Here is a 24,827-nt window from a genome sequence, read left to right on the forward strand (position 1 = left end):
CTGTGAGTTCGAGCCCTGCATCGGGCTCTGTGCTGACAGCTCAGAGCCTGGAGCCTATTTCGGATTCTGTGTCTCCCTCTCTCTGACCCTCCCCCGTTCATGCTCTGTCTCTCTCTGTCTCAAAAATAAATCAACGTTGAAAAAAAAAAAAGTTTAAAAAAAACAAAGTCACCCATCATGATTTCAGAAAGACCGCAGCATTCCTAAAAGTGACACGGACACTGGAACATGCTGTCCACGAAGCCCCTCCCGGGGGCTGCAGCCTCCTTACCTCCAAACCAGCCAGCAACCCCGGAGTGGGGCCAAGCCTCCTCCCGGAAATGCCCCACAGGGCCAAAGGCAGCAAACGACTCCGTTTTGAAACACCGCCTTTTTTCCAGGGGCTTACGATATTTTCACAAGAGAAAATACATTTTTTGACATCCCCCCCAAAATACAGGATCGTATCCTATGTGGCATGATGAGACCCAGTGACTCATTGAAGTCATAATCACTGCAAACTGAGGTATTGTTGTCTTTGAACGAAAATTGCCAGGACTCATGTTCCGTCGTCTCGAGAACCCTAGGCAGTCATTTGCCGCATCACGAGACCCAAATCATCTGAAGTCGGAGATCATCTCCTCCCCTTTGTATTTCATTAGCAGGGATCAGGTTAATAAAAAGTTTAAAAGTTGACTGCCTTCCCCCTGAGATTTATTTAGACCTCTCCGTGGGGATGAGCCAGGAATGGCAGCCGACACTCTCATTTCTCCAGAGCTCTCTCTGTCATCTCCCTCTGTGGTCCCTGAAGTCTGCCAATTAAAGACCTCCTGGATGACATTCCGCCGCTGAAGTTATGCACACATAAATCATTGTAATAAGAGAAGATTGTTATGTTAACCTCCGTCATGCAACCCTTTTCCTTTTGTGAGAAATATGGAGAACATTCATTCGTCTGGCACAAAGGAAGCTATTTCCCAACAGATGCCGGGGGACTCGAGGGGATGGTGCCCCTTCCTCGTGGTTAGGGAGGCGGTGCCTCGTGCACCAGCAGGCATCACTCAACTCCTAACGCAGAGCCACGAGGCCCGTAAACCGGCCAGCAATGCATCGGAGACGGGATGCCGCTCCTATCCAAAGGCACATTTTTCCATGTTTAACCAAGCAAAACTGAGACACTATGGAGCACGTGGTCTCAAAGGTCAGTTCTCGAGGAGACCGGTTCTGGGAAGGAGAGCCGTGTACTTTCTACAGCCGTGGGAGGGTCCGCCAAGGTGCTGTGCAGCCGCTGTGACTTCCACTCTGGCGTGGGAGATTGCATCCTCCGGGCGGGGGGAGGCCCTGCAAGCAGGCGACAGCAGGAGCGGTGGCCCGGAGGTTCCAGGTGGCCGCCCCTGTGTGGTCCCTCACCTGCATGGCAAATCTTCCCGGGCGGGGCTTGAAATTCCCCCAAGAGTCAACTTAAAAAAAATAAGAAAATTATCAGCCACAGAATAAATATTAATGATGTGTTAATTACTTATAGCTCCAGGTTGGCTTTAGAAACTGGTATTAATTGAAAGATCTGAAAAATAAAAGTCTATTTTTCAAGTATGAAAAAATATTTTTCAAATATGGGCTGTTCTTGCTATACTCCGTCACCCCCTTATTAGCTAACGTAAGGCAGGGCTGCCTTACATACTTACATACACCCCTCCCGGGAAGCTGGCTCGCTCTGGACGTGAGTGGGGGCACCCGCCTTGGTCAAAAGTCCCCTTCTCCCATCCCTAGAGACCTACTTTCCAAGCTGCTCCCAGGCACATCCACCCTCGTGCAGCAAATCCACAGCTTGGAACATTCCCGGCCCTTCCCTCTCAAATCATGCTTCTGTAAAGGAATTATGCTCGTCTGGAATGAAATGAAACTGTGTGTATTAAAGGGGTCGAGTCCGTCACTTCCGTTAACGTTTAAGTCTTTAGTTTAAGCCTCCCAAAACACGCAAATCCAACAGCCTCAAAGTTTTAGAGTGGAGAGCGAATTCACCTCGTACCAGGAGGCTGAGGGCTTCCAGACGATGCTAATGGGAATAATGAGGCCCTGAGTCAAGGGATCGAACAACAATGGGCAGAGAGAGCAAACCCTCCCTGCACAGAGGTATGGTAGACAGCTCCAATCCAGCAACTTCTACAAAGTTTGCCAGTCAGCCCCAGCTGGCCCCAGAAACAGTGTTTCACCTGAATCTCCAACATGGTATGACATCCACGCCCCTAGCCTATGTTGCTAGTGCACAGTCCCCTGGCAGCCCTTGTATTTTTAATTAAAACATAGGGGAACAATTAAAGTTTACAACCAGTATACCCTGACCTTTGTAGGCAAAAAAACCAAAATCAAAGTTTTGGGTTTTTTTTTTTTTTTTTTACCTCATAGCCCTGAGAAGCATCATGCCTGCAATCCTTTAAAACACAGATAGGGGGGTGCCTGGGTGGCTCAGTCAGTTAAGCGTCCGACTTCAGCTCAGGTCATGATCTCACGGTTCGTGGGTTCGAGCCCCACGTCGGGCTCTGTGCTGACAGCTCAGAGCCTGGAGCCCGTTTCAGATTCTGTGTCTCCCTCTCTCTCTCTGACCCTCCCCCGTTCATGCTCTGTCTCTCTCTGTCTCAAAAGTAAATAAACGTTAAAAAAAATTAAAAAAAAATAAAACACAGATGGGGGGCTCAGTGGCTCAGTGGCTCAGTCAGTCGAGCATCAGACTGTGGCTCAGATCACGATCTCACGGTTCATGAGTTTGAGCCCCTGCATTGGGCTTTCTGCTGTCAGCACAGAGCCTGCTTTGGATCCTCTCTCTGTCTCTGCTCCTCCCTTGCTCATGTGCTCTGTCTCTCAAAAATAAATACATACATAAATGAATAAATAAATAAATACAAAAACAAGCCATAGAGTATCATGGGCACCTTCACACGGATCCAAAGGATACACAACATGGAAGCCGGCCTTGAGGTTGGTCAAATTGGCCACCCACCTGCCCTGGGCTTTCAAGGGGAGCCTGAGATGCCTCCGTGGAGTGTTATGCAGGTGAGTTGGTTTGGATGTTATTAACTAACTCACTGTTGGTTGGTGTTTTTTTTTTTTCTTCTTGCTCCAAATTGATGTCATGTGGACATCTGAGGTCTTTCATGCATCTCAGGTCCAAGTTAGAGTTTTCCTCCCTTGGAGGCCTAGGCTGGAAGATGGACGATGACCGTTATCAGGTGGAGGACAAACCGCTAGCTAATACCAGCACTGGGTGTCTTGCCAATGCTTCCCGTATTACTGCCTGAAGAAACTGCCATTTTTGTGGGTCCATTTTTTCTATTATTCATCCTAATACATTAGCCCCTATAATCCTCACAAGCACAGTGCCAACCACCTTTATCCATTTTTTGCAGCAGCTCGCCGAGGTGTGAGAAGGACATGGAGCAAGCCCATGGTAGCTAGAGGCCAGCCTGTTCCAGAGACTTGCCCTCAGCCACGATCCTTGGACGCCCCTCTCTGACCCAGTCCCCCAATCCTTTATCCGCTCCCCGTCCCTCCCCAGCAGCGAGCTGAGGACGACACACGATGAGCAAACATAGGGGACAGGATGTGCCACATGAACAGTCACGTGCAGACGACCACGTGGAGGAGAGGGTGGAGCCGACTGACAGCCACGCCCTCACCCCCCGCGTGCTGGGCAGCTCACCCTGGTGGAACCTGAGCGAGCGCATGCGCGCGCGGACCCTGCGAGCGGAAGTGGGCGGAGCTCCTCGGTGAGCGTGTGTCCCGGGAAAGCGTCTGCGTGGAAGGGCAGAGGGCGCAGCCTGCAGGTGGTGCGACGTGACCGCGAGGCCTCTCTCGGCCCCGGGTCACCGTGGCTGATGACCCAAGCACCGAAGCCAACGAGGCTTCCACTGAGGATGGCCTGACGCCCCGGCTGGATGGGTCGACACATGGCCGTCTGCGCCTTCATCTCACAGTTTGAACCTTGCCTGTTCAATCTTGAAAGTATCTCAGCTATGTGTAGACTGTGCTCTGAAGAGCTTCCACGGACACTATTTATTAGTCACTTTGATCTAATTCATCACACACAAAGATCTCAAACGAGTACCAAGCGTCCTCTGGAGGGGGGCCTGTTGGGGCAGTATAAGCCGCCTCGGCCCCCGTTTCCCACAGCTCGGGCGGTTGGTGCCACGGGTTCAAAAATGCAATTAAAAGAGACTGTCGATTTAACCGTTGTCAAAACGCCTTGTCACCCCCCGAAGGAGAGGCGCGCGTTAGTCAATTTCCCCATCCGTGCCAAAGTTTCGGAGAGACCCTTCACTTTATAAATCAACTCACAGCTTAGAACATCCTGGCAGCCCCTTCAAGGAACCAATGGGAATGACAGGGAAAGAGCGGATAACCATCATAGCTTGACTGGATACAGGTGTTTGCGTTTACAGACGAACCGCAAACGCCTGGCTCTTTGACAGGCGTTGATGCTATCAGCGAATCGCAGCTATTATTGGCTCCGGTCGCCAAGGGCTGGGGGGCCTTTCCCTTAGCAACATCTCTGAGGCTGATAACATTTGGCTGAACTTTTCAGATCTTAACCTCCCTTCTGACTTTCTGCAGTCAAACCCGCCTAAACTGATCAGAAGAAGAGACACGCAGTGGGAAGACAAGTAAAATATTATTGACTGGACTGTTTCATGTCTATTAGGAAGAAAGAGCAAAGAGGAGAGGGAGAACCTTACAGCTTGACAGGCTTCAAGATAATCAGGGGAGGAATCAGGGCTGCAAAGTAACCCTCGGTGAAGTTGGAAAGCACGGGCTTCCGAGAGAGGTCATTGTTCTGTGTGGGAAACAAACAGGGTGCTCGACAAACAAGGGCAAGATGCCATTCCTCTGCGGGCTCCCCGCTCCACTTGGCCCCCTCTCCTACAACAAAGCACAGGATGGGAGACAAAATCACGGAGTCGCGTGGCAGGAGAAAGAGGCCGGCCGGCCTCATCCTCACTGAGAGGGCTTTGGTTTCTGGATGAGTGCACAGACTGGTCCTCCGTGTGCTAGCCCGCAGACGTGGAGCCTTCAGGCACAGTCCACACGGCCCCAAAGAATTTGGCTTTGGCAATTGGTATTTTCCTTTTTTTTTTTTTTTTTTTTTTTTTGAAGTTTACTTATCTTGAGAGAGACAGAGACAGCATGAGCAGGGGAGGGGCAGAGACAGAGAATCCCAGTCAGTGCGGAGCCCGATGTGGGGCTCCAACCCACGAAACCGGTGAGATCGTGACCTGAGCTGAAACTAAAGGTTGGCTGCTTAACCGACTGAGCCACCCAGGCACCCCAGTATTTTGAATTTGTTTTTCACTTCCCTGCCCCTTGCTGGGAGGTGCCAGGAATGACCTCCCAGCCTCCACACTGTCCCCACATGTATGGGGAGGACAACACCCCACTTGATAAGGAAGTATAGGATCAAGATTGCCACCCAAAGCGGAGGCCAAGGTCTTGGACACTGAGAGAAAAAGCCTGGACCGTGAGGCCACACCCTGCACTGGCCCTCCGTCCCTCCCCAGCCCCTTTGGTTTTGTCAGGTAAGAGCACTAACAGACCCTGCTCCAAGAGCCATCAGAAAATCTACATAACATTTCCCACTGTCCTGTGGGTCTAATTCACCATAGAGTCATCTCTCTTTCAGCGAAAGTCTTCTCCAAAAATGTTTGTGCTTTATACCGCAGCATCCTTGATCTGTGCAAAGAGTTGAATTATGGTTGGCCACGAAGCACCATCCTTCCGTTGGGAGAGACATAGGCTGCCCCTGGGACCGCGTGACTATGTCAATGGGAGCGTCCCACCCTGCAGGAAGGACAGGTAGAGTGGCTTTTCACCAAAACACCAGGACTGGAAGACAGAATCAGAGGATGAAGTATAAGAAGTCAGTCACCTTCTCCAATTCATTTTCTCTCTCTTTCGTTTTTTCTTTTTTTTTTTTAGAGAAAGGGAGGAGAGAATCCCAAGCAGCCTCCGTGTCAACAGCGCAGAGCCCAATGCGAGGCTGGAACCCACAAACCACGAGATCATGACCTCAGATGAAACCAAGAGTCAGACACTTAATCGGCTGAGCCACCCCGGCACCCCACCTCTCTTAATTCTTTATCCCACATATGGGCAAACTGAGGCACAAGGCAAGGAAGGAAGAAACAGTCGGGTCTATAGGGACAGTAAATCCCCCATGGCCCATCTCTGCCTCACAACACTCTCGGGCATGTGCCCATCCGGGCTCCAGATACCTCCGGAATGGGGCCCTGCCCATCTCCCTAAGACCTGGCCAGGCTCTACAAGAGACCCTCGGCTGGGCCTCAACCAGACACCCTGGGCCGTGCAAGCTCCCATCTCTGTAACATCCAGCCTGAGGGACCCGTAAGCCCTCCTCCCCACACCCCGGCCCCTAAACCTCCTTCTGTCCCCACCCCTGCACTGCCTTGTGCCTCCCCACTCCTCATTCTCCCGGTGTTGAGCACCCTCCCAGCCCTTGCCACAGAACCTTCCAGAACCCTGGTTCCATGTCGTGATGATGATGATGCTAACAGCAGCAACTATTTCTCAAGTATCACACATCCAAGCCCTGTCCCGAGGCCGACTCACGGGTCATTTCCTTCAATCCCAACGTGTTTCTGCTGTGCATTATGGCAACTTGCGAGCCCATCATGGGAGCTGCACCATGTCTACTCCTGTTCGCAGGGGGATCCCAGAGAGGTGAAGTATGTCACTCAAGCTCACACAGGACAGCCAGAATTCGAGCTGGACTGTGCCTCCAGCACCTCCACCGGCCCAGAGTTTCCCGGGAGGGCGTGGTCAGCACACAGAGGCTGCTCTCACCCCGGCATCCACTTGTCGGATCGCAGCTGCTCGCCTCCCAGTCTTCAGACACCCTGGTTTTGACTTCCTGGAGAGCCCTGGGAACTTGCTCCCACTGTCCCCTCCCTCAGCAGCTCCTCCTCGCCACTGCTCTGCCCAGCGCAGCCCAGGGTCCGCCTGGTTGCTCTAAAGTCACTACTCTCAGCCCCTCGCTCATTCCCTCACCTCCTCCATCTTCTCCCTCCTGTTGACCATCACAGGTGGAATCTTCCTCCTGAAGATTCCATCCTGCTGAATCTTCCTCCCCTTCCCTAAACCCATAAGGCTGAGCGGTAGTGATAAAAGTCACGGCACCATGCCGAGTGACGTCCTGCCTCCCATCTCAGATTTGCCCTCGATGCTCCCAACAGAGCTCCCCACCTCTGTCTCCCAACAGCTTCTCACTCCTCCCAATGCTACTGTGACCCTTTCCAGTTCCTCCACCTGCAGATTTAGAAAAGCTCATGGCTGTTCCTCCTTCCCATCAGCCCCACACAGCCATCCTTCTGTTGAAGACCAGCCTTCCCACCCTGCTCTCTCCTGCCTCCCACAGTCCTTTCTCTCTCCTCTTCTCTATTCTCTGCAGCATAACTGGCCAAGGCTCTCCCACCCTAAACAAAGAAGCCACCCTTGACTGCGTGTAGTTTCAGTTGCTCAAGTCACCAATGACCTTCCTGCAGACAGATCCAAAGGACACTTCTGAATCCTTATAGTGTTGACATCTCAGCGCACTTACCACTGGCAACTACTCCCGCCATCTTGAAACTATCTATCCCCTTGGCCTCTGGTTTTCTTCCCTCCCTGACCACTGGGCTCAGTTCCACCTGTGGCATCCTAGTTGTCAACCTGCCCCTGGGTTTTGGTGCTCCCCAGGTTTCCACTCCCCTCGCTTCTCCCACCCTTTCCCCCTCCCCTCTCTCCCTGCACCAGCCCAAATTCTTCCCAGACTTGAGGCGAAGGTCCAAACTGGCTGGACATCTCCAGTTACCTTCAACAAAAGAATATGCTCACCATAAGGACAACGTCTAGGACTTTTCTTCATGGTGATTTCATGAGTTTTGCTTCAGATTACAGTCTGACTTCTGAGGGTGATTGACTATGGAGATAGAGTGTACTGATAGCACCAATGGGTACATCTCCAGGTCAGGGTCATTATATGTTTCCTGTCAAATTAATAGTTTATTCCCCCAGTTCCAACGAGAGGTGAGAGTCCATCTCAGCTCTGATAATCCAGCCTCTGCCAAGGGCAAGATCCTGGCATTTGAGGGAAGATCTGAGTCAGCCACCCTCCTTTCCACAATAAGCACGGCCATGTCCCCCTGCCCTTCTCTAGGCTGATCTCCACTTGCACTGATTCTGAGTCCGAGCCATTGATTTAGAGAGGAGTTGAATGTTGACGGATGAGCAGAACCGGCCTCTGGCTCTCTGCGCTCGATGTTTCCAGGGCACACGTGAGCCATGGGGTGGCTCCATTCCTGTTGCACGGGCAAGGCCCCCATTCACATCCACTCCACTGGGGATGGGGCAAGCCCTGCAGTTATGCGATGTCACAGCCCTAGGAATGTGCTGAGAGATGGCCGTTGGAAGGAGTGCCCTCCTTAAGGGGTTTGATGTCACTCCGCGGTCAAAGTTCATGGAGATGATGCACAGTCATTGCTTTTCTCTGCCATACCTCCTACAAGCTCTGTCGGCCCACAGAGAGGGCAGTGGAAGCAAGTGTGAACCAGGAAGCTTGCCTCCACATGCCCTTTTTGTCACTTATTATCTGTGTGGCTTTGGGAAGGTGGGGTTCATTCAAGGCTCTAATGGGGCTGTCATCAGAACTCTTATGAGTAAGCCGAGACAGGGTGTCACAGTCATTACCTGAGCCCTCCCCATGAGGCCTCTGCTGGTCAGCCACCCACAGCTGCCTCCTTCTCATCTTCAGGCTGCAGGTTACCAGTCCCCTCCTCAGAGAGGGGAGTCACCAACCTCTGCCACCCACTCTAAGGGAGTCACCACCATCTGTCACTTTCTAAATGATTTCTCTGTGTCGTTTTCTAAAGAAAACATAAACAGCCATTATCACCACGTGGAATTTGTAACTTCTTTATCCTAACTCTTATTCATGGTCTACATCTCTTGGATCTAACTTCTTCGCTGAGGTCACACATGCCCGGCTCGCACAAAGTCCTCAATTAGCATTCATTCAATAGGGAATAAAGGGATAATTCAGTTGTCATCCTCTGCCCGAGGCTTGGGCTACCTCAGGGCTCTTAAGAGTCTGGTTCTCAGGGTTCAGCCAGTTCTGCTTCTTTTCATTTTCTCCTCCAACCACTTCACCCACGAGGTAAAACCTGGGGCTCCCCTGATGGATGCATTTCCACTTTGAACTCACAGAACCCAAGACTTGCTGGGGTCCTACGGCGGACCCCAAGCCCCTTCAGAAGAGCCATCCTGGATCCAGTCCCCTGAGCACCTCTGTGAGCTTATGTCCCCTGTGGAAAGTGAGAAATCCTTTACATTAGATATGATCAGACCTTATCCCTGAAGAATTTTCTATTGATGCCTTCTTGGAGCAGTGCGCTCCCTCACAAATGCAGCTGGAACGTTTACCCTCCCCAAACCACCCCTACAGAGCAGGGCCAGGTATCTGCCTCATCTCAAAGCCCTTCTTCCCTTTGATCTCATTTGATTCCCCCCAAACTCGGGAGGAAACGGGACTCTAATATGTTATTTGGCATGTGCAACAAATCCTACCAGTGCCCAGGGTCATCGTTCTGGGTCTGAATGTTCCAGAGGACTTCCACCCGAACCTCCTGCTGCACAAGAGCCCTTTACTGTCTGTTCTCTGTGCCTCCTGGCCATTTTTTCTCTCCACTTGCATGCAGTCCTCTGAGGGCTAATGTTGGGATACCTCCCACGGCACCTTGAACAGAACTCGCTTGTAGAGAGCGCTGAACAGACCAATGATCCAACTCATCTGGATGAAATATACATTCATTCTGCAGCTTGGCCATCAGGAGAAAGGTGGGAAAGAAGAGAAGCCACAAAAGAGAGAGACAGTGTGACAGACAAAGTGGAACTGGAGAGAAAAGACACAGGAATAAAGAAAAACTGCTTTGAAAGAGAGGTGAAAAGTCAAGGAGTCCCATACAGAAACAAGAATGATGAAGGGAGAAAATTTACTAAGATCTTTCAAAGAGAACTCTCTATGGTATCCGAGGGAGTGAAGGGCAAGGAAGTAAAGTTGAACAGTGCTGTCCACTTGGCCTGAAGGATCTAAAGTCTTACTTTGTCCCTGTCTGCCATCATCCATGGTGCATGCCCTAAGAAGCTCCATTCCAGCTCAGATAGCCATCCCACACCAAAAAAGTCATCCTCCAATGCAATGATGGTCATCCAAGCTGGTCACCCAGAGTTTTGAGGAAATCATGGGGTATGCTGCTCTGGCCTGGCCAGAGATCTGCTAGGCACCCTCGGAAGACCTGTAGTTAAGGGAGCTAACTCGGCCCCACTCCTGTCCTCATCGCTTTTAGTCAAGTGCAGCCCCCCACCCAGCCTCCTGAGAAGCCACAGCAAGGAGCCCAGAGCCTCATCCCTGATGGATGGGCACAAGTTATGCAAGGTCCCCAACTGACATCACTCAAAAATCTGAGGTAGGCAGTGTTTGGGGACAGTAGAACAGGGCTCCAAGGCAGCTCCTGCCATCTCCGTGGACCATACTAGAATTCAAGTCCAGACCAATAGCCTAGAAGTCTCTGGAAGACCCCCAGGGGGGCCCCCTTAGCCACCAAGAGCCTGCCCTTTTCTGTATGTTCTGAAGGGGCTTTCACAAACACAGCCTCCTTCATCAGCAAGTTTGAATTTATAAACAGTTACCCTTATTCAGGAAAGCAGAGATGAGCAGTTTTATGTAAAAGTTACATCTCCATTTAAGAAAGAATATATAATTCCACATTCCACTGTCCCTCGAACTTTATTCCCGTTTATGTAGATCTTAATACAGTTATATAGTCGCGGGGCTAACGTCCCCTCTGGATGGTAATGAGGTCCTCTCGAACCCTTTAGCTGCTGTAAAGTATGCAGAAGTTAAATGCACAGATGGAAAAAAATTTGTCTCAATTTTATACTTCTGCAAAATGGTAATTTTGTACTTAAAATGTACAAGATGGATGTTCAGAAATATAGGCTGATAGCCTAAATTATATTTGGTCATAATTTATGTAGTACAGTCCCAAAGAGATACAAAAAGGCAGAGCATAATTTATCTGCTGGAATCAGCGATAGCTTTGCTAAAACTCCCATTTATTCCATCCCCCATAGTTTTAAGCAGCCTCCGTCCTCAGGGCTCACTCTATTTAAGTTCCCCATACTGCTGTTTGATCACATATTGTAGTCTATAATTTGCCTATCATCTGAAGCAAATTTCGGTCCCAGAAGTTATGATCTCTACATAGCAACCACTTTATTTGGTAAATGCAAAATATTTATAGCAATAAAAAAAACCAGATGAAAATAAAACTCCTATAATCATTGGAACATACACACTTTATCATTGGGGCTCATAAAGACCATTAGAGAAGGACCAGCACGTTGCCTAATACAATTACCTTGGACACGTACTCAAATTTGCTGATGCTTAGGAACCAGAGAAACTTTTTCTCCAGCAACCCCTCCATCTCGCCAGTGGTAGGAAACGTGGGGCATGAGCTCCAGGGAGAGTTGCTGCAAAGGAAACTGCATGACAGGCAGTGTTAAGGGAGTCTTTCTCATGCTTCAGAAGTGGAAAGAATTTCCAGGCAGAAAAGCAGAAACAAACCACCTGGTGAGGGCACTGTCTGGACGTTGCCCACAACCCCGTCTCGAGGCCAAGATGTGTGAATTCCTACACTGATGGCATCATTTGGCTTCTTCACGACATTGACATGGACGTCAGTGCTAGACTCCACAAACCTCTAACTCCTTCTCTTTGCTTTTCCAAAGTGCTAACCCGGAGATGTTCAGGTTGGGACCTACACTAGATGCGGACTAGAAACACAGTCCACTGACAGCCATAGCACTTTCAGAAGCAACCAACACTGCAAAAAAGTGTGAGGAGAGGCCAGAAAGGACAAACCCCAGCTGGAACGGGCATGTGAACACCAAAGGAGATGATACGAATCCATTTAGGAACAATGCACCTGTGACGTACCAGCTGCACATAATCTCTCTATTCTCACAACAATCCTTCATGGTAGAGATCATCATTCCCCCTTGATAGGTGTGCAAATGGAGGCACAGGGACATCAGCCAGTCAAGTAAGGAGTCCAGGTGAGATGAACACCCAGGACTGGTGCCATTCAAGCCGGCAGCCTCACCTACTGCATTTTTCCACAAGCCAAGACAGGACGCCAAGTTTTCCCAGGCACCTCTGCAAGAATATTGCTTCTCTGTCATCAGCCCTCTCTCCGCCTACCTCAACCCCCTTCCATCCAGCCCTCAAGGTTGCCTTCAGCTGAGTGAAGATTAAACAGAGCCCCAGATGCATCTCTCCGATAAAAACTTCAACCGAAGCCTCATATATTTTGTAGATACTACAGATCTCATGGCTCTGTGAAGACGAGCGTTAGTATTAATCATTGTAGTTTTTCAGATTATTTCCTCATTTTTAACATCACCCAAGACCTCCCACCAAAGAGTCACCATTTCTGTGTCCTGAGCAGCCAGACCCTAAACGACGCACAGGATTTCTCTGGATACTTACCTCCTTTATTACAACCTCTCTCCAGCCCCAGCTACCTAAGCCTGAGGGAATATCCCCTTCTAAATCTTTTTCACCCCCAACATGCTTAAGCAGGAATCACCGGAGCACACAATTTGAATAGAATTCTGCTCAAATCCAAATATTATTCTACACAGTCTATTTTAAACAGTTTTTTTTTTTCATTTATCACACTTAGGGGGAAAGAGAGAGAGAATGACCCAAAATAAATGTGTTACCCAAAATTAGAGAGGACATAAGGAGGGCAAAGGAAATACCTTGGGCTAATTTATCTCCTATAAATTTATCTCCTATCTTCTATAGTTGTTTCAAACCAAATATAGGCCCATAAAGTATCAGAGAAATGGAAGGAACTCTAACGCACAAGAACTGCTCATTCTCCAAGGGGGGAGACTGAGGCTCAGAACAGAGAAGTGACACCTCACTAAGAATGGCTAGGATTAGTCTTTGGGTCTCCCCTGTAGCATGTGAACAATGTCTGTGTTCTCAAAAGGCAGTAGCTCTTGCAATCGGATGCAATTTCTAGAATATCTGATATCAGAACCAGCCACGACAGGCTCCAAGCCTTCCTCCCGTCTAGGAGAGAAAGACGTGAAGGCAAGCCCGTGGGAGGGAGATGGGTTTCATTTGTCTGGGGTCTACCAATCACCTCTCCTCCCCAAGAAGGAGCAAGGAGGCATGCGACTTCCTCCCGTCAAGTGCTTGCGTGCTGGGCACCTAGTTTGCGCTCCCCTTCTAACTTCAGGTGATCCTGATAGCAGTCCCACTGCCGTGGACGGTACGGGTGCAGTAAAGGCCAGCTACTCTCCCGAGGACAGACACAAAGGTGATCATATGCAAACGTTGCCACAGAGGTTATTTCAGAGGGAGGGATTACTAGTGATACCTGGGGTGGGGTAGGAGACAACATTCCGGTTGAATCTTGCAGGATGGGGTGGTATTTGTGGACAGAACTCAGCTCCGGGGCAGAACTTCTAAGACCTCAGTAAATGATTGTCAATGATCGCGGGGCCAGGGTAGGACAGAGGTACAAAGGCCCAGACCAGAGAAGCTATAAAACCCCCACAGGAAGTGCTTCTCCAAGTGTTGAGCAAAGGTTGTTCTCAGGAATCATTCAAAAGGGCCCTGCCTCCCCAACTCCCTGCCACCAGGAGCTCTCGACGTGCAATATTATAGAGTACCGGAATGGGAAAGGCACCACATAAAATCAAATTCTCTTCTATTTTAAGTTGAGTGGTGCACCGGTTCAGCTTTAAAACCTAATTTCTTAAAAGTTTCAGAGGGGGAAAAAAAATGTCCCTTTGCAATTGGAATCGAGTCCACATAAATTAACAGGCCAGCTATACGTATCCATCTTCCAGAACTTTCCTTGATTGTTCATTTTAATCAAGAGGCCCACATTCTTTGACTTTTCATCCTTCACTGCCCAGAATGATGCACGGCAGCTACTGATGACACACAAATGCTAATTTTGTTCAAGTTCAAACATCATCCAAAAAGGACCTATTTAAAAGGCTGCTTTGCAAACGCCAGCTGAAAATGAGGATGAATCAAACCCACCAAGAAATTCCGAGGAGGGAAAGCTTTGGTCTTAGGGAAACTCCTAAGTTTTTGTCCCCCAATCTTCAATCTCTCCAAGGTCAAGGGTCGAATCATTGATTCCTAGAGCTGGAAGGGAACTCGGACATCAACCCAGCCCTGCTCAAGGCCATTCAGCCTGGTAGTGGAGGGGCTAGCTAACACAGTCTCCCTTGCTGAAGGAGCCTTCCATAAAATGTGAAAGTCCTTCTACCGTTTAATAGGGTCTGGGAATCGCAGGGTACACCTTTCGCGTGCACACGTGCGTGTGCGCGCGCACACACACACACATTTAACTAATAGACCCCAGGCCCACACCTTCCCAAATCACCCACTACCTCTATCCTGTCTCCTTCAGCATAGGATGGCCCCAGTGCCTAGGAAATGGCATGGGAATGACAGCCACTGCAAAAGGAATTGTGTGATCTAAAGGGAAGCAGTCATCCAAGCTCTTCTCCAGAACTTGTAGAAATCATAGCAATGTGCCCAAGAGACTGAGCAAGCAAGATCCAGATTCATACCCATCAGTGATTTATTGTGCACCTACTATTTGCCAGGAGGCCCCATGCTGGGTATTTCTGCATATACGGTGTCATCGACCACACCCACACACACGTAAGTTCACACGTATTACGGTTATAGAGGTTTCCTATGGCAACAGAATGGATCAAACCCTACAAGCAAGTAGGACGCGCTCAGAACCCAAGAACCCACGTAGACTTAGTCTTACTCCTTCCTAATCATTCTCCATCAGATTACTGGGTTTTATTTTCTTTATATTTCCATCCTAGGTGAACTTAGCCAAAATATATCGTCCATTTGTTTGTCTCTACCCTCCATGAAGCTCCATAAGAAAAGCTATAAGCACTATCTCAACCTATATCAATCACTACTGCATCCCCAGAGTGCACAGAGAATATTTTTTAATGAATGAATGAATGAATGAATGAAATAGTCTTAGTCTGTTTTTTTCACCAGGATTCTCCAAAGTAAGATCATGCTATGTAACAACCCTGAGCAGAAAGGACAGGGGTCTGAGGGTCCCCGACACTTGGAGAAGCATGTCCCTGCAACGTGGCCCCAGAGAATAAACCCAGATGAATGCTACGGTCCAGGCATCCCGGTGGCTTTGCCTCTAGAACACGAGCATCCTGTAAACAAGCCATCAGCAGTGACGATTACCAGTTTCCACGGCCCATCAGACTAAACTGTTCGCAGTGGCGGCCCGTCTTTTGGAGGAAAGGCAAGATGCTTCCACAGCGGCGTCAACAAAATAACCACAGCTATTCCCTGAGCGACAACGGCCGATCTTGAAATGCAGGACGTGTTTCATTTGCTTATAATTATCGTGCTCTATCTTTTAACCCTCAAAGTGTTAAGTGTCGTCATTTCCTCTGGGGCGCAAGAGATCTGGGGTTAACAACTTTCTCTTTTAAAAATTCATAAAGGTGCGAACAAACAGCCATGCATCCAGTGGTACACATTGCAAGGAGCCAAGGAAGAAAGAGGGGAGGGAAAAAAAAAAAAAAAGCATTTTCCCCCACAGGACACTTGGCAATTAACTCCAGCTATGTCAGCAATTTTTTGAAAAATTTCCTAAACATGGGGAAGGCTCATCCTCACCACATGAAAGACAAAACCACGGCAGTGACTCTCCCGTGCATCACAATGCGTGTGTCTTACTTCTTAACCAAGCCGCTAATCACGCAAATTATTGCAACTAATTACATCTGAAGGTCTAATTAATTCTTTCAGTACCACATCATTTAGTGCGCATTCACAACACAGCACCTGTTTTGAAAATCCTTGCAGTTAATTTGTTTATAAACAAACACTATTTGCATAAAATGTTTAATGAATGGTTTAACAGTTAGTACAATACTCCAGTTTTGTCTTAGTAGATTTGAGGTCATCAAAGGCCACAATAAATTAATTTTAAACTATACAAATTAATTTAAATAGAATGTGTGAATTTCTCATTAATAAAGGAAACATTTCCAACATGTTAATTAATATCTCTGTAACAGGCTAATTACTCTGTGCACAACAAGCACATCTTGCGAGCAAACCTTAAAGATTTGGGGGGGGGGGGCAAGGGGGTGGGGACTCCTTTAAAGCTACAAAAAAAAGTGCAGTTCAGAAAAAAAAAAAAAACATGCAAAGCCCAATTATACTGAGGAATTCACTGTTCAGAGCAGGGAAGCCAGGGAAAGAAGCCATCCCCTTGTTTTATGGAGACAACACATTTTAGTCATCAGGAACGGGATGGTTGAAAAACGTTTCTATCACGGACTCTGTGGAGATGGTTAGAGGATTCCTGCCTTCTGGTAGAAACATGCAATTAATGAAAATATTAGTCCCCAAAGTAAATTTCTCTCCTGTGAATTCAGGACATATCGGCTGTATTTGTGCCCCAGTGTAAATACGGATTTCATTAAACAAATCTGCATCTTAACACCAGAATCCGAGGCTCAGCCATCATAATTTTCCCTGTGGCAAACCATGGAAAGACACTTCATGTAGAAACTAAAGAGGGACAACATTATTGCTCAGCATCAAGCATAGCCCTTGCAAAAGCCATCACTGAAATATGTTCACAGCCCTAAAGTTTGTTTCTGATTTGCAAGCATTTTCACATTTGATAAGCACCTGTTGTAAATTTACATCCACTCAGGAAGCATTCTTATGATAGGGAGCTGAGAATTGTAAAGCATATTTATATTCTTACCCTTGTGCGGTGTTGCCGCTTAATGCACAGGCTGATGAAATCACGGGCTACACAGGACCCAGAGGGATGTGCTGCGCCACCTGGTTCTCACGGCATCCGCCCCTGAGGAGCCGCCGGTCCCTTCCTCCCTGGCAAGGGTTTTTATCAGCGCTGATCAACAGCACTTGGTTTTTGTTTTAAGTCCGTTAACTTGAAGAGTGTGTGTGTGTGTGTGTGTGTGTGTGTGTGTGTACACGCACGGTGTAGGGATAGAATGACAGATAAACAAAGAGATGCACAAAGACTTCACAATACTTCCCTGGGACCTGCCAGTATATATCCAAGAAAACAACGGAAAAATAAGTGGGACACCCCTCCCCCCCCCCCCTCCCCGTAGCACCAGGGAAACACAGGCACCGTCCCAGCCTTCCGGCCTGGAGCGGCTGCCTGGAAGGGAATACGCTAGACACCTCGTGCCTCTGTCCTGACATCTCTTCGGAGGCGCCTGAAGAATGAAACTGTCCCCAGCACCCCACTACCAAGCTGCCCTGGCGAGCCCGGTGGGGTGTGTAAGCCCCTGACTTCGGTCTTTTGCCAGATCTACGCCAGGCAGCATCATTGCCCCTGGGGACCTGAAGCGGCCTCCACACTCACTGCCCCTCGGCTCCCCCCACGAGCCCAGCATTTCCTATAAACCTGAGGCATCGATGGATGACGTAGTGGAATGATACACCCCACAAAAGGCAGGCGCTCTCCACTCTTCTACGATTAGTTTTATTCTTTCCAAGTTTCCCACCAACTGCCCCGCAGTAAAAAGTCAGTGCTTGAGAGACAAACATTTCAAGAGTACAGGCTGTGACTTGCAGAAACGCGCCATTCCCCCTCTGTCCATCCCAACACAGATGAAACCTGCTTTCCCTCTAAAATGCAAACAAAATAAATAAATTAAAAAATATATTAAAAAAAAAACAAGAAATAGATGTTGGCACAGCGCTCAGGACCACAGGCCAGTTTCCAGGCCGACTTCCCTTTGTGCAAACGATGCTTACGAAAGCCACGTGGGCGATCACGCGCCAGCTGGGGCACCGAGACTGGGGTGCAGGGCGCAGGCGCTCTGCGGGGCGGAGCTAGCGCTGGGGGAGGAGGGGACTGTGGGAGAAAACGCCCCCATCCCACCACTCGCGGGAATCGACACCCCACTCTGCAATGTAAAAAGGAAAAAAAAAAAAAGTCCGAAAGCCTCGCGGCGTGGGTGGAACCTGGGGAGCCCCCAGAGGTCAGTTGCCGAGGCAGCTGTCGGACACGACGAGGCGGTGTGCGAGCCTCCCCGGGTTGGTAACTTCTCCCCAAAGTCTCTGGCGGTGCCCCACCTGAAGTGTCCACGTGACGAACTCCTGCCGCCCCTCTCGCACGAAATCATTCCCAGATCTGGAGCCTGGCCTTCTCCTCTGCCCATTAAAAATCACCAGCATTTTGCAAATAAAGGCGATCACCATGTGAAAAATTATCTTTTAAAATGGAGTTTAATTTGCATATAAGGAACGAGAGATTTATGACGAGCAACATCGTCCAGTACTGCATCTGCCTAGCATCCGTCGTAATTTAGATTGTTTGTGACTGATCTTAAATTCTAAAGCTTGGAGAAGATGAAGTACTCTGTTGCTGTATTATTGTCAGGAGTCTAAGACTTACCAGAGATTTATTAGTAATCTTATCACAAACATGTCTCAAGTTTTTGCTTTTAATATGTGCCAAGCTCCTCTGAGGAATTTTCCTCACTGCAATTATATTCCTCAATGCATGCCTTCTGAAGCTGAGTTGATTTCCTTCCCAAAATAAAGCGACCTATCATTACACCACAGCAGCTCTTGTACATTTTTCCTCTGCTACTTAATAATCAATGTATTCATCATTAAAATCTGAGCCCTGAAGCAATGGTTTTTAGCATATTCTAATGACTAGCGACTTGCAAATTACAATGACCTTTCATGTACATTCTGTAAGCACCTTGTTCTAATGTGTACTGTATTTATAGTTTGCCAATACAAACTAGCCAAAGATTGGATAATTACTGTAATCTATTAGCTCGATTGCTTTCCCTGCTCATTTATAGCATGTGCCACGCAGGCCATTTTCAAAAGCTGGCCTATCTTTCATGTCCCGCAAGCTCAGAAACTAAGGGATACTTCATCTGCACAATATACACACTTACTAATGTCTGAAGAGCGGCCCATCTCAGCTCAAGGAGGTTTCAAAAATAAAGAATCTTCCTTCCTATTAGTGTCATAATGCTATTTGTGACTGACAAAAAACACCGCTCCAAGAGTGTAAACTTTCGTTGAAGAATGTCAAGGCCAGTTCCATTTTCTGCCCATTACTCTGACCTCCAAATAGCATTTAATAAGATCTGCTTGTTTCTTCGCTTTGAAAGAAAAAGATAAAGGCACTTCTCCTAAACAAGAAACAATTTTTTGCCATAAGTAAATGTTTCGAGTGAAGCATTAAACTTTTTTCTAAGCGCGCCGCTGTGACTGGAGAGCCGATAAAGCTCAGCGTGGAAGTGTTCGTTGGGGTCGCCTTCTGACCCTCTGTGACGGTCTATTTCAGGCAGTTATGGATAGATAACATTACAGACACTGGTAATTAAAACAACACTAATTTTGTCTCGGTGGCCACGCTTTGTTGTTAGAAGCCATCTATCATGGCCTTCACGCATCACACAATGAGAAGACATTTGTCTACGTACATTGTGCTTGGTCAACGGTTTTACCCATCTCCCCGTGTACCTGGACGCCCAGGCACTTTTAAAGACGTAGTGCTTTCATTTCTACGCTATTGCTCTGATTAATAAAACATTTTGCATGCTTAGTCAAAACACGCTGGAATCTCTTCACCGCATACATCCACGGGGGGTGGGGGGAGCAATGTTAATTGTAGAAAGAAAATAACAACAACAACAAAGAAATTCTCTTCTGGATTGTAAGAGAAAGAAAAAAATCAAATATGGAAATATTCGCCTTCTCTGTAGAAACAGAGGACATCCTAATGGAAAGCAGAATATTAAAACACACACGCACAGTACAAAAGCATCTCCTTTAAGACGCTACGCATTTGCGACTCTATGTGTGGTTGATTCCTTCTTGTGCATCCATTTGCTTGATTTATGGACACTCGATTTCACGTCACCTTTTATGACAAGATCCGCAGCTACATTAAGAGTGATAGCGAGTCAAATGTTTTTATATTTTGGTAATAAAAAAAATAATAATAAAGAAGAGATCTATTCCATAGGCCCTTGTAAGAAATTAGAGGTAGCTAAAATGCACCCTGACTAGTTTGGTTCTGTTTTAATCAACTAAAAGGAAACCGTAACGGTGCATTTCAAGGGATCTTTAATAAGTGACACAACAAGAGAAGCAGCAGACAGGACCATTTAACTTCAAACTCCACCAAAAGGAGCCACAAGGTAGGCTCCCCTCCAGCAAGCCCGGCTGGCTGCGTGTGCCAGTCCTCATTTCTCAGCGGAAAAGCCACCCCCTCGAGACTCTCCAGGCACCCCCAACTGCATTTTTCATCAAGTGTCTAAAAGGTGGGAGCTGTTAGAATTCTCTTCTCTATTCACAGATGATCACAGCCCTTTCTCCCCCCTTTAGCTGCAGACGCACATGTAGTTTCAAATATTAGCTAACACTCCAGCCTCCACCAGCCCCTAATTGCTCTCTCAGGGAAGGTATCATAAACGCAGGTAAGGATGACACAGATGTAACTTCAACTTTATGCAGGCAGGAATCCTGCATCAAAGCTATTTGCAAAGTGACACAACTAGTTATTAAAAAGTACATTTTTATTATACTCCTTAGAATTTGCATTCTTCAGAAACCACGTGTCTTTTTCAACGTGGCCGCAGAAATGTCGGGGTAATTGACCATCGGTGACATCTGCAAGGGAAAGACGCCTAAATATTTTTCAAGCCAGTTTAATAAGTACACAGTGCTTCTGCCAATAAAGGTAACCCGGTGACTTAAATAAGTTAATATTAGCACATCTCCTACCGGCTGCTGTGAGCAATCTGACTGCTGTCGTGAAGCAAAAAAGGCCAAGACAATGTGAGTGTATCTGGTCCTACCTGCAATCGTACTCCTGATTCTCCTGAAACAAATGGGAAAGAAAAACTTACTGACTTTTGGCAAACTACAAAGGTTAACTCTATTCATCATGGAGGATCGGATGCTAAGTGCTTTCTGTCTGTCCATATATTTTAAAGATTTAGAAGGCACCTGGTGGTGTTCTCGGGATAAAGACAGGAGGGTTGCTCTTTGGCACACGCAGAGTTATCTCTTGCTCTCTCTTTATATTGCAGGGATTGTAGAGTTTTGGAAACAAGGTTATTTTTCAATGATATAAAAAGCCAAAGCTTTCCCTTCTTTGGATCCTTTCGGAGTCCTTTAGAGTAAGTGAGACGATTTGAAGACGCAGTTAACCCTTTGAGGAGAAGCAGGTCAATAGTTGCAAAGGTAGGAATATAATTCGCATCACCCATAGTGTAATAAAAGGTGCCTCTCCCGAGGCCAGTAAAGTCTGTCCTGGAGAAGAGGTCCAGACACTGTGGGAAGCAAGGGAAAAGGCAAACTCAGAAGGAAATACAAGGTGGCCTGCTTCCTAAATTTTAATTCTTAAAGCAACCCCTGCCAAGTTCAGAGCCCAAATTACAATCTATTTGGCAGGGAAGTTCAGATCCCGACATCTGCGGAGGTAACCGGAGCCTTCCCAGCACGCTCTCACCGGGCTCCCCACCCCCTTCCCCACCCCCCTGCAACAAATCTTTCCACTTTCTATAACTTATTTGCATGAATTTACTTTTTTGCCTTAAGAGGTTGTTGTAATGTGTGTTAAAACACACAGTGCAATTTTATCTCCATAATATCACAAAAGAAATATTATGTTAGTATAAAGTACAAAAAAAAAAAAAAAAGGAGAAAAGAATGCTGTGAAATCTTCGGCTTGGCTTGCAGCAAAGCGCTGCTCAAAAGCGCCACCCAAAGGCGGGAGGGTGTACCGGCATCCAGGGAGGGATCGTTTTTGTTAATTTCAGCAATCCGAGTGTAAAAAATGACAGCGCCACGCAAGTTGACGGAGGCTTTTGATTGAAGTGACTGATTGCCTCAGCTGCACCTGCGGAAAATTGATGACAATGCTGTCTAAACCATTCATTAGGATTTGGAACTTCACGCCGATGAATGCCGGATTCATAAATTTGCTAGACATGTGTTGTAGATAATATGACAAAGCACTGTTTTCAAATGAACATTTCTTTGACCTAATTTTATCGAAATCATGCAAAGGAATGAAAGAATATTTGTGCCCAAACTCTTTGGAGACAGCTGCAACTAAGGCGCGCACTCTCTCTCTCTCTCCGTATCTGTCTCTCTCTCTCTCTCTCTCTGTCTGCCTTTCCAATAAATTTAAGTGAAATATATTTGGAATATATCTGCTGGTTTGGTTTAACATATTTGTTAAATGACAAAGCATTTATTTTTGCCTATTACGAGCAATGTTACTCTCGGCCAGATGAAGGAAAATTATTTTAAGGGTTTTTTTTCAACGCCCAAATTTGCTAAATTGAACACAAGTGGAAAATAGCCTTTTTTTTTTTAATGATAATAATGTCGTCTTCATGGACGTTTCAGGAGGAACCATTTCGGTACCAATTGGACATGCTCTGTGTAATAGCTAGACTGACCGCAGGCTTTGAAGAGAGAAGAAAATCCCTTTAAAATATTGACTCTTCCGGTCCAAAGAGATGAAATTGGGGGAAATGCCATCTATACACAGTTTATCTAAGATTCCTGACTTGCTGTTGATTTTAACATATCAAAACACTATCAATATTGAATGAAGCTTTTTCTGCGTGCCCCTCCAAAGAAACCAAGGTGGCTGAGAAGGAGAGAGTATACCGTTTTCACACCTGGTTTTGCTTTGCTCCATGCGGGAAGAAGAGGCCGTAACAGAACCCATCCCATCAGAGATTTGAATTGTTAGGACAGAGTTACATTTTTAGAAAAGAATACCTGATACCGAAGAACCTGCAATTTTCGCTATAGAAATAGATCTTACTTCTACAAAAAGGACCCTCTGCCTAAGTACTTGGAGTACCCCCCCCCAACAAAACAAAATGAATATTTATTAATGTAAGAAGAACCTGGCACAGGTTGGTCTCATGCATCCCGATCTGCCAAAATGCTTCCAAATCTCTTGCCTGGCATTTAAAAGACATCTCTTTTTATAAATCCTTGTGAATTTAGGTTTTACTACTAGCAAGGTAATTTCTGATGAAGAGCTCGGTTTTTTTTTTCTTTTTACCTAAAGAATCTTTGCAAATACCTGAGGCGCTTGTGTTAACCCCACACCTGGATGGAGAGAAACTGCAGGTGTGAACGGCAAGGCTAATAGATCTGAGTTTTGCCAAGCATTTGCTTACTGCTCGAACATTACTTTGAACTGGAAAACATTACCCAGACAAATCCAAACAAGGCTCTTTAAAGATGTTAAGCCCAAACTGCTACCAATATGAAATTACCAAGCAGATACGTGAAAACCCCTAAATGCAAAACAATCCGGGTTGTCTTCTAATTGCCTCATTTTCTAATGGGGAAAATGTGTAAAACAAATAGCTAGGGATGGAAAGCTCTGAGCAGTAAAAGCAGAACATTCCTGTGTTTCAGTAAATCATAATTCTATAGCCAGATTTCGAGAGCCTGGAGCTCCAACCACCTCCAGACTATTTAGACCCAATGTTTGCTTCAAATTCAGGACCATATATTTATAACAGTCCCTCATGGGTCTTGGCTAGCCCTCACAATTAGAATCCCAGGCCCGCAAAATCTCGGAGGTCAACTATTCATCGAGCTCACCAGGTCACCTGCAAGGTGGGTGCACGGGTCCTTGCTGAACTGCCCAGTCCCGGGGACTGCACGGGGACCGTAGTACTCAGCCTCGCCCTGGGATATGTTACAGTCTGGTCAGTCTGTGTGCGTGTGTGTGCGTGTGGGGGGGAAGTGTGGGGAGCAAAATACACATAAATTCTCAGATTTAGTCCATTCTCATTTGATAAGAACTTTGGCACTCCACATATCCATTTCTATCATTTTGCCCTTTTTCTTTTTTTTTATTATTTTTTTAATGTTTTTATTTCTTTTTGAGAAAGAGAGAGACAGAGCATGAACGGGGGAGGGGCAGAGAGAGAGGGAGACACAGAATCTGAAGCAGGCTCCAGGCTCTGAGCTGTCAGCACAGAGCCCGACTCGGCTTGAACCCACAGACCGTGAGATCATGACCTGAGCCCAAGTCAGACGCTTAACCGACTGAGCCACCCAGGCGCCCCCATTTTGCCCTTTTTCAAACTAGGTCTTTCCTGTGAGATACCAATGGCCAGTGTCTCCAAGAGAGATCTCCGCTTTTAACTAGACAATCGCGTTGAGCTCAACTTCCTCAGGGACGGGTTGAGCAATGGGGCCCCTTGAGACTTTTCTTCCCTAACTCTATTGACAAAGGGAGGCCTAAGGCATTGGAAGGTGCCCGGAACAGATTTTCTGCCCAGAGGCCAAGTCCAGAGGAGCTGGTAGGGAGCTGGCCTCCCTTGTGGGGCCACAAGGAGCTTAGCTACTCGTCTTACTCTCAGCTTTATGCTGTCCTCATCTTCAGTGAATAACTTGGGCCGTCGATGTCTCTATTCCCATCCCCTGGCACTTTCTTTCTCTACCTAGGCCTTCGCCGTGGGGATTCAGGGCCAGAATGTCAGAGCCGTGTCCTCTCCTGTCAAGTGGAGAGTCGGGCCCCGTTCTCCCAACTTGGAGAAGAGTTGGGCAGCATGCGCCCACCCACAGGGCTTGCCTTTCAGCCTTACCGTTGGCCACAAAAGACACTGGGCGTTTGAAGGAGCCCAGCACAGAA

General features: G+C 47.3%; 1 long non-coding RNA gene across 1 annotated transcript in view; it reads right to left on the reverse strand.

The window, feature by feature from the left end:
- Positions 1-17,191, reverse strand: part of LOC125153151 (uncharacterized) — a 64,682-nt gene extending 47,491 nt beyond the window's left edge. Inside the window, exon 1 of the long non-coding RNA XR_007147425.1 lies at positions 16,899-17,191. This is a non-coding gene — a long non-coding RNA (uncharacterized LOC125153151). The remainder of the gene's footprint in view (positions 1-16,898) is intronic.
- Between the last annotated feature and the right edge of the window lie 7,636 nt (positions 17,192-24,827).

Source organism: Prionailurus viverrinus, chromosome E2 (assembly GCF_022837055.1).
Source record: "Prionailurus viverrinus isolate Anna chromosome E2, UM_Priviv_1.0, whole genome shotgun sequence".
In the NCBI taxonomy this organism is placed as follows: Eukaryota; Metazoa; Chordata; class Mammalia; order Carnivora; family Felidae; genus Prionailurus; species Prionailurus viverrinus.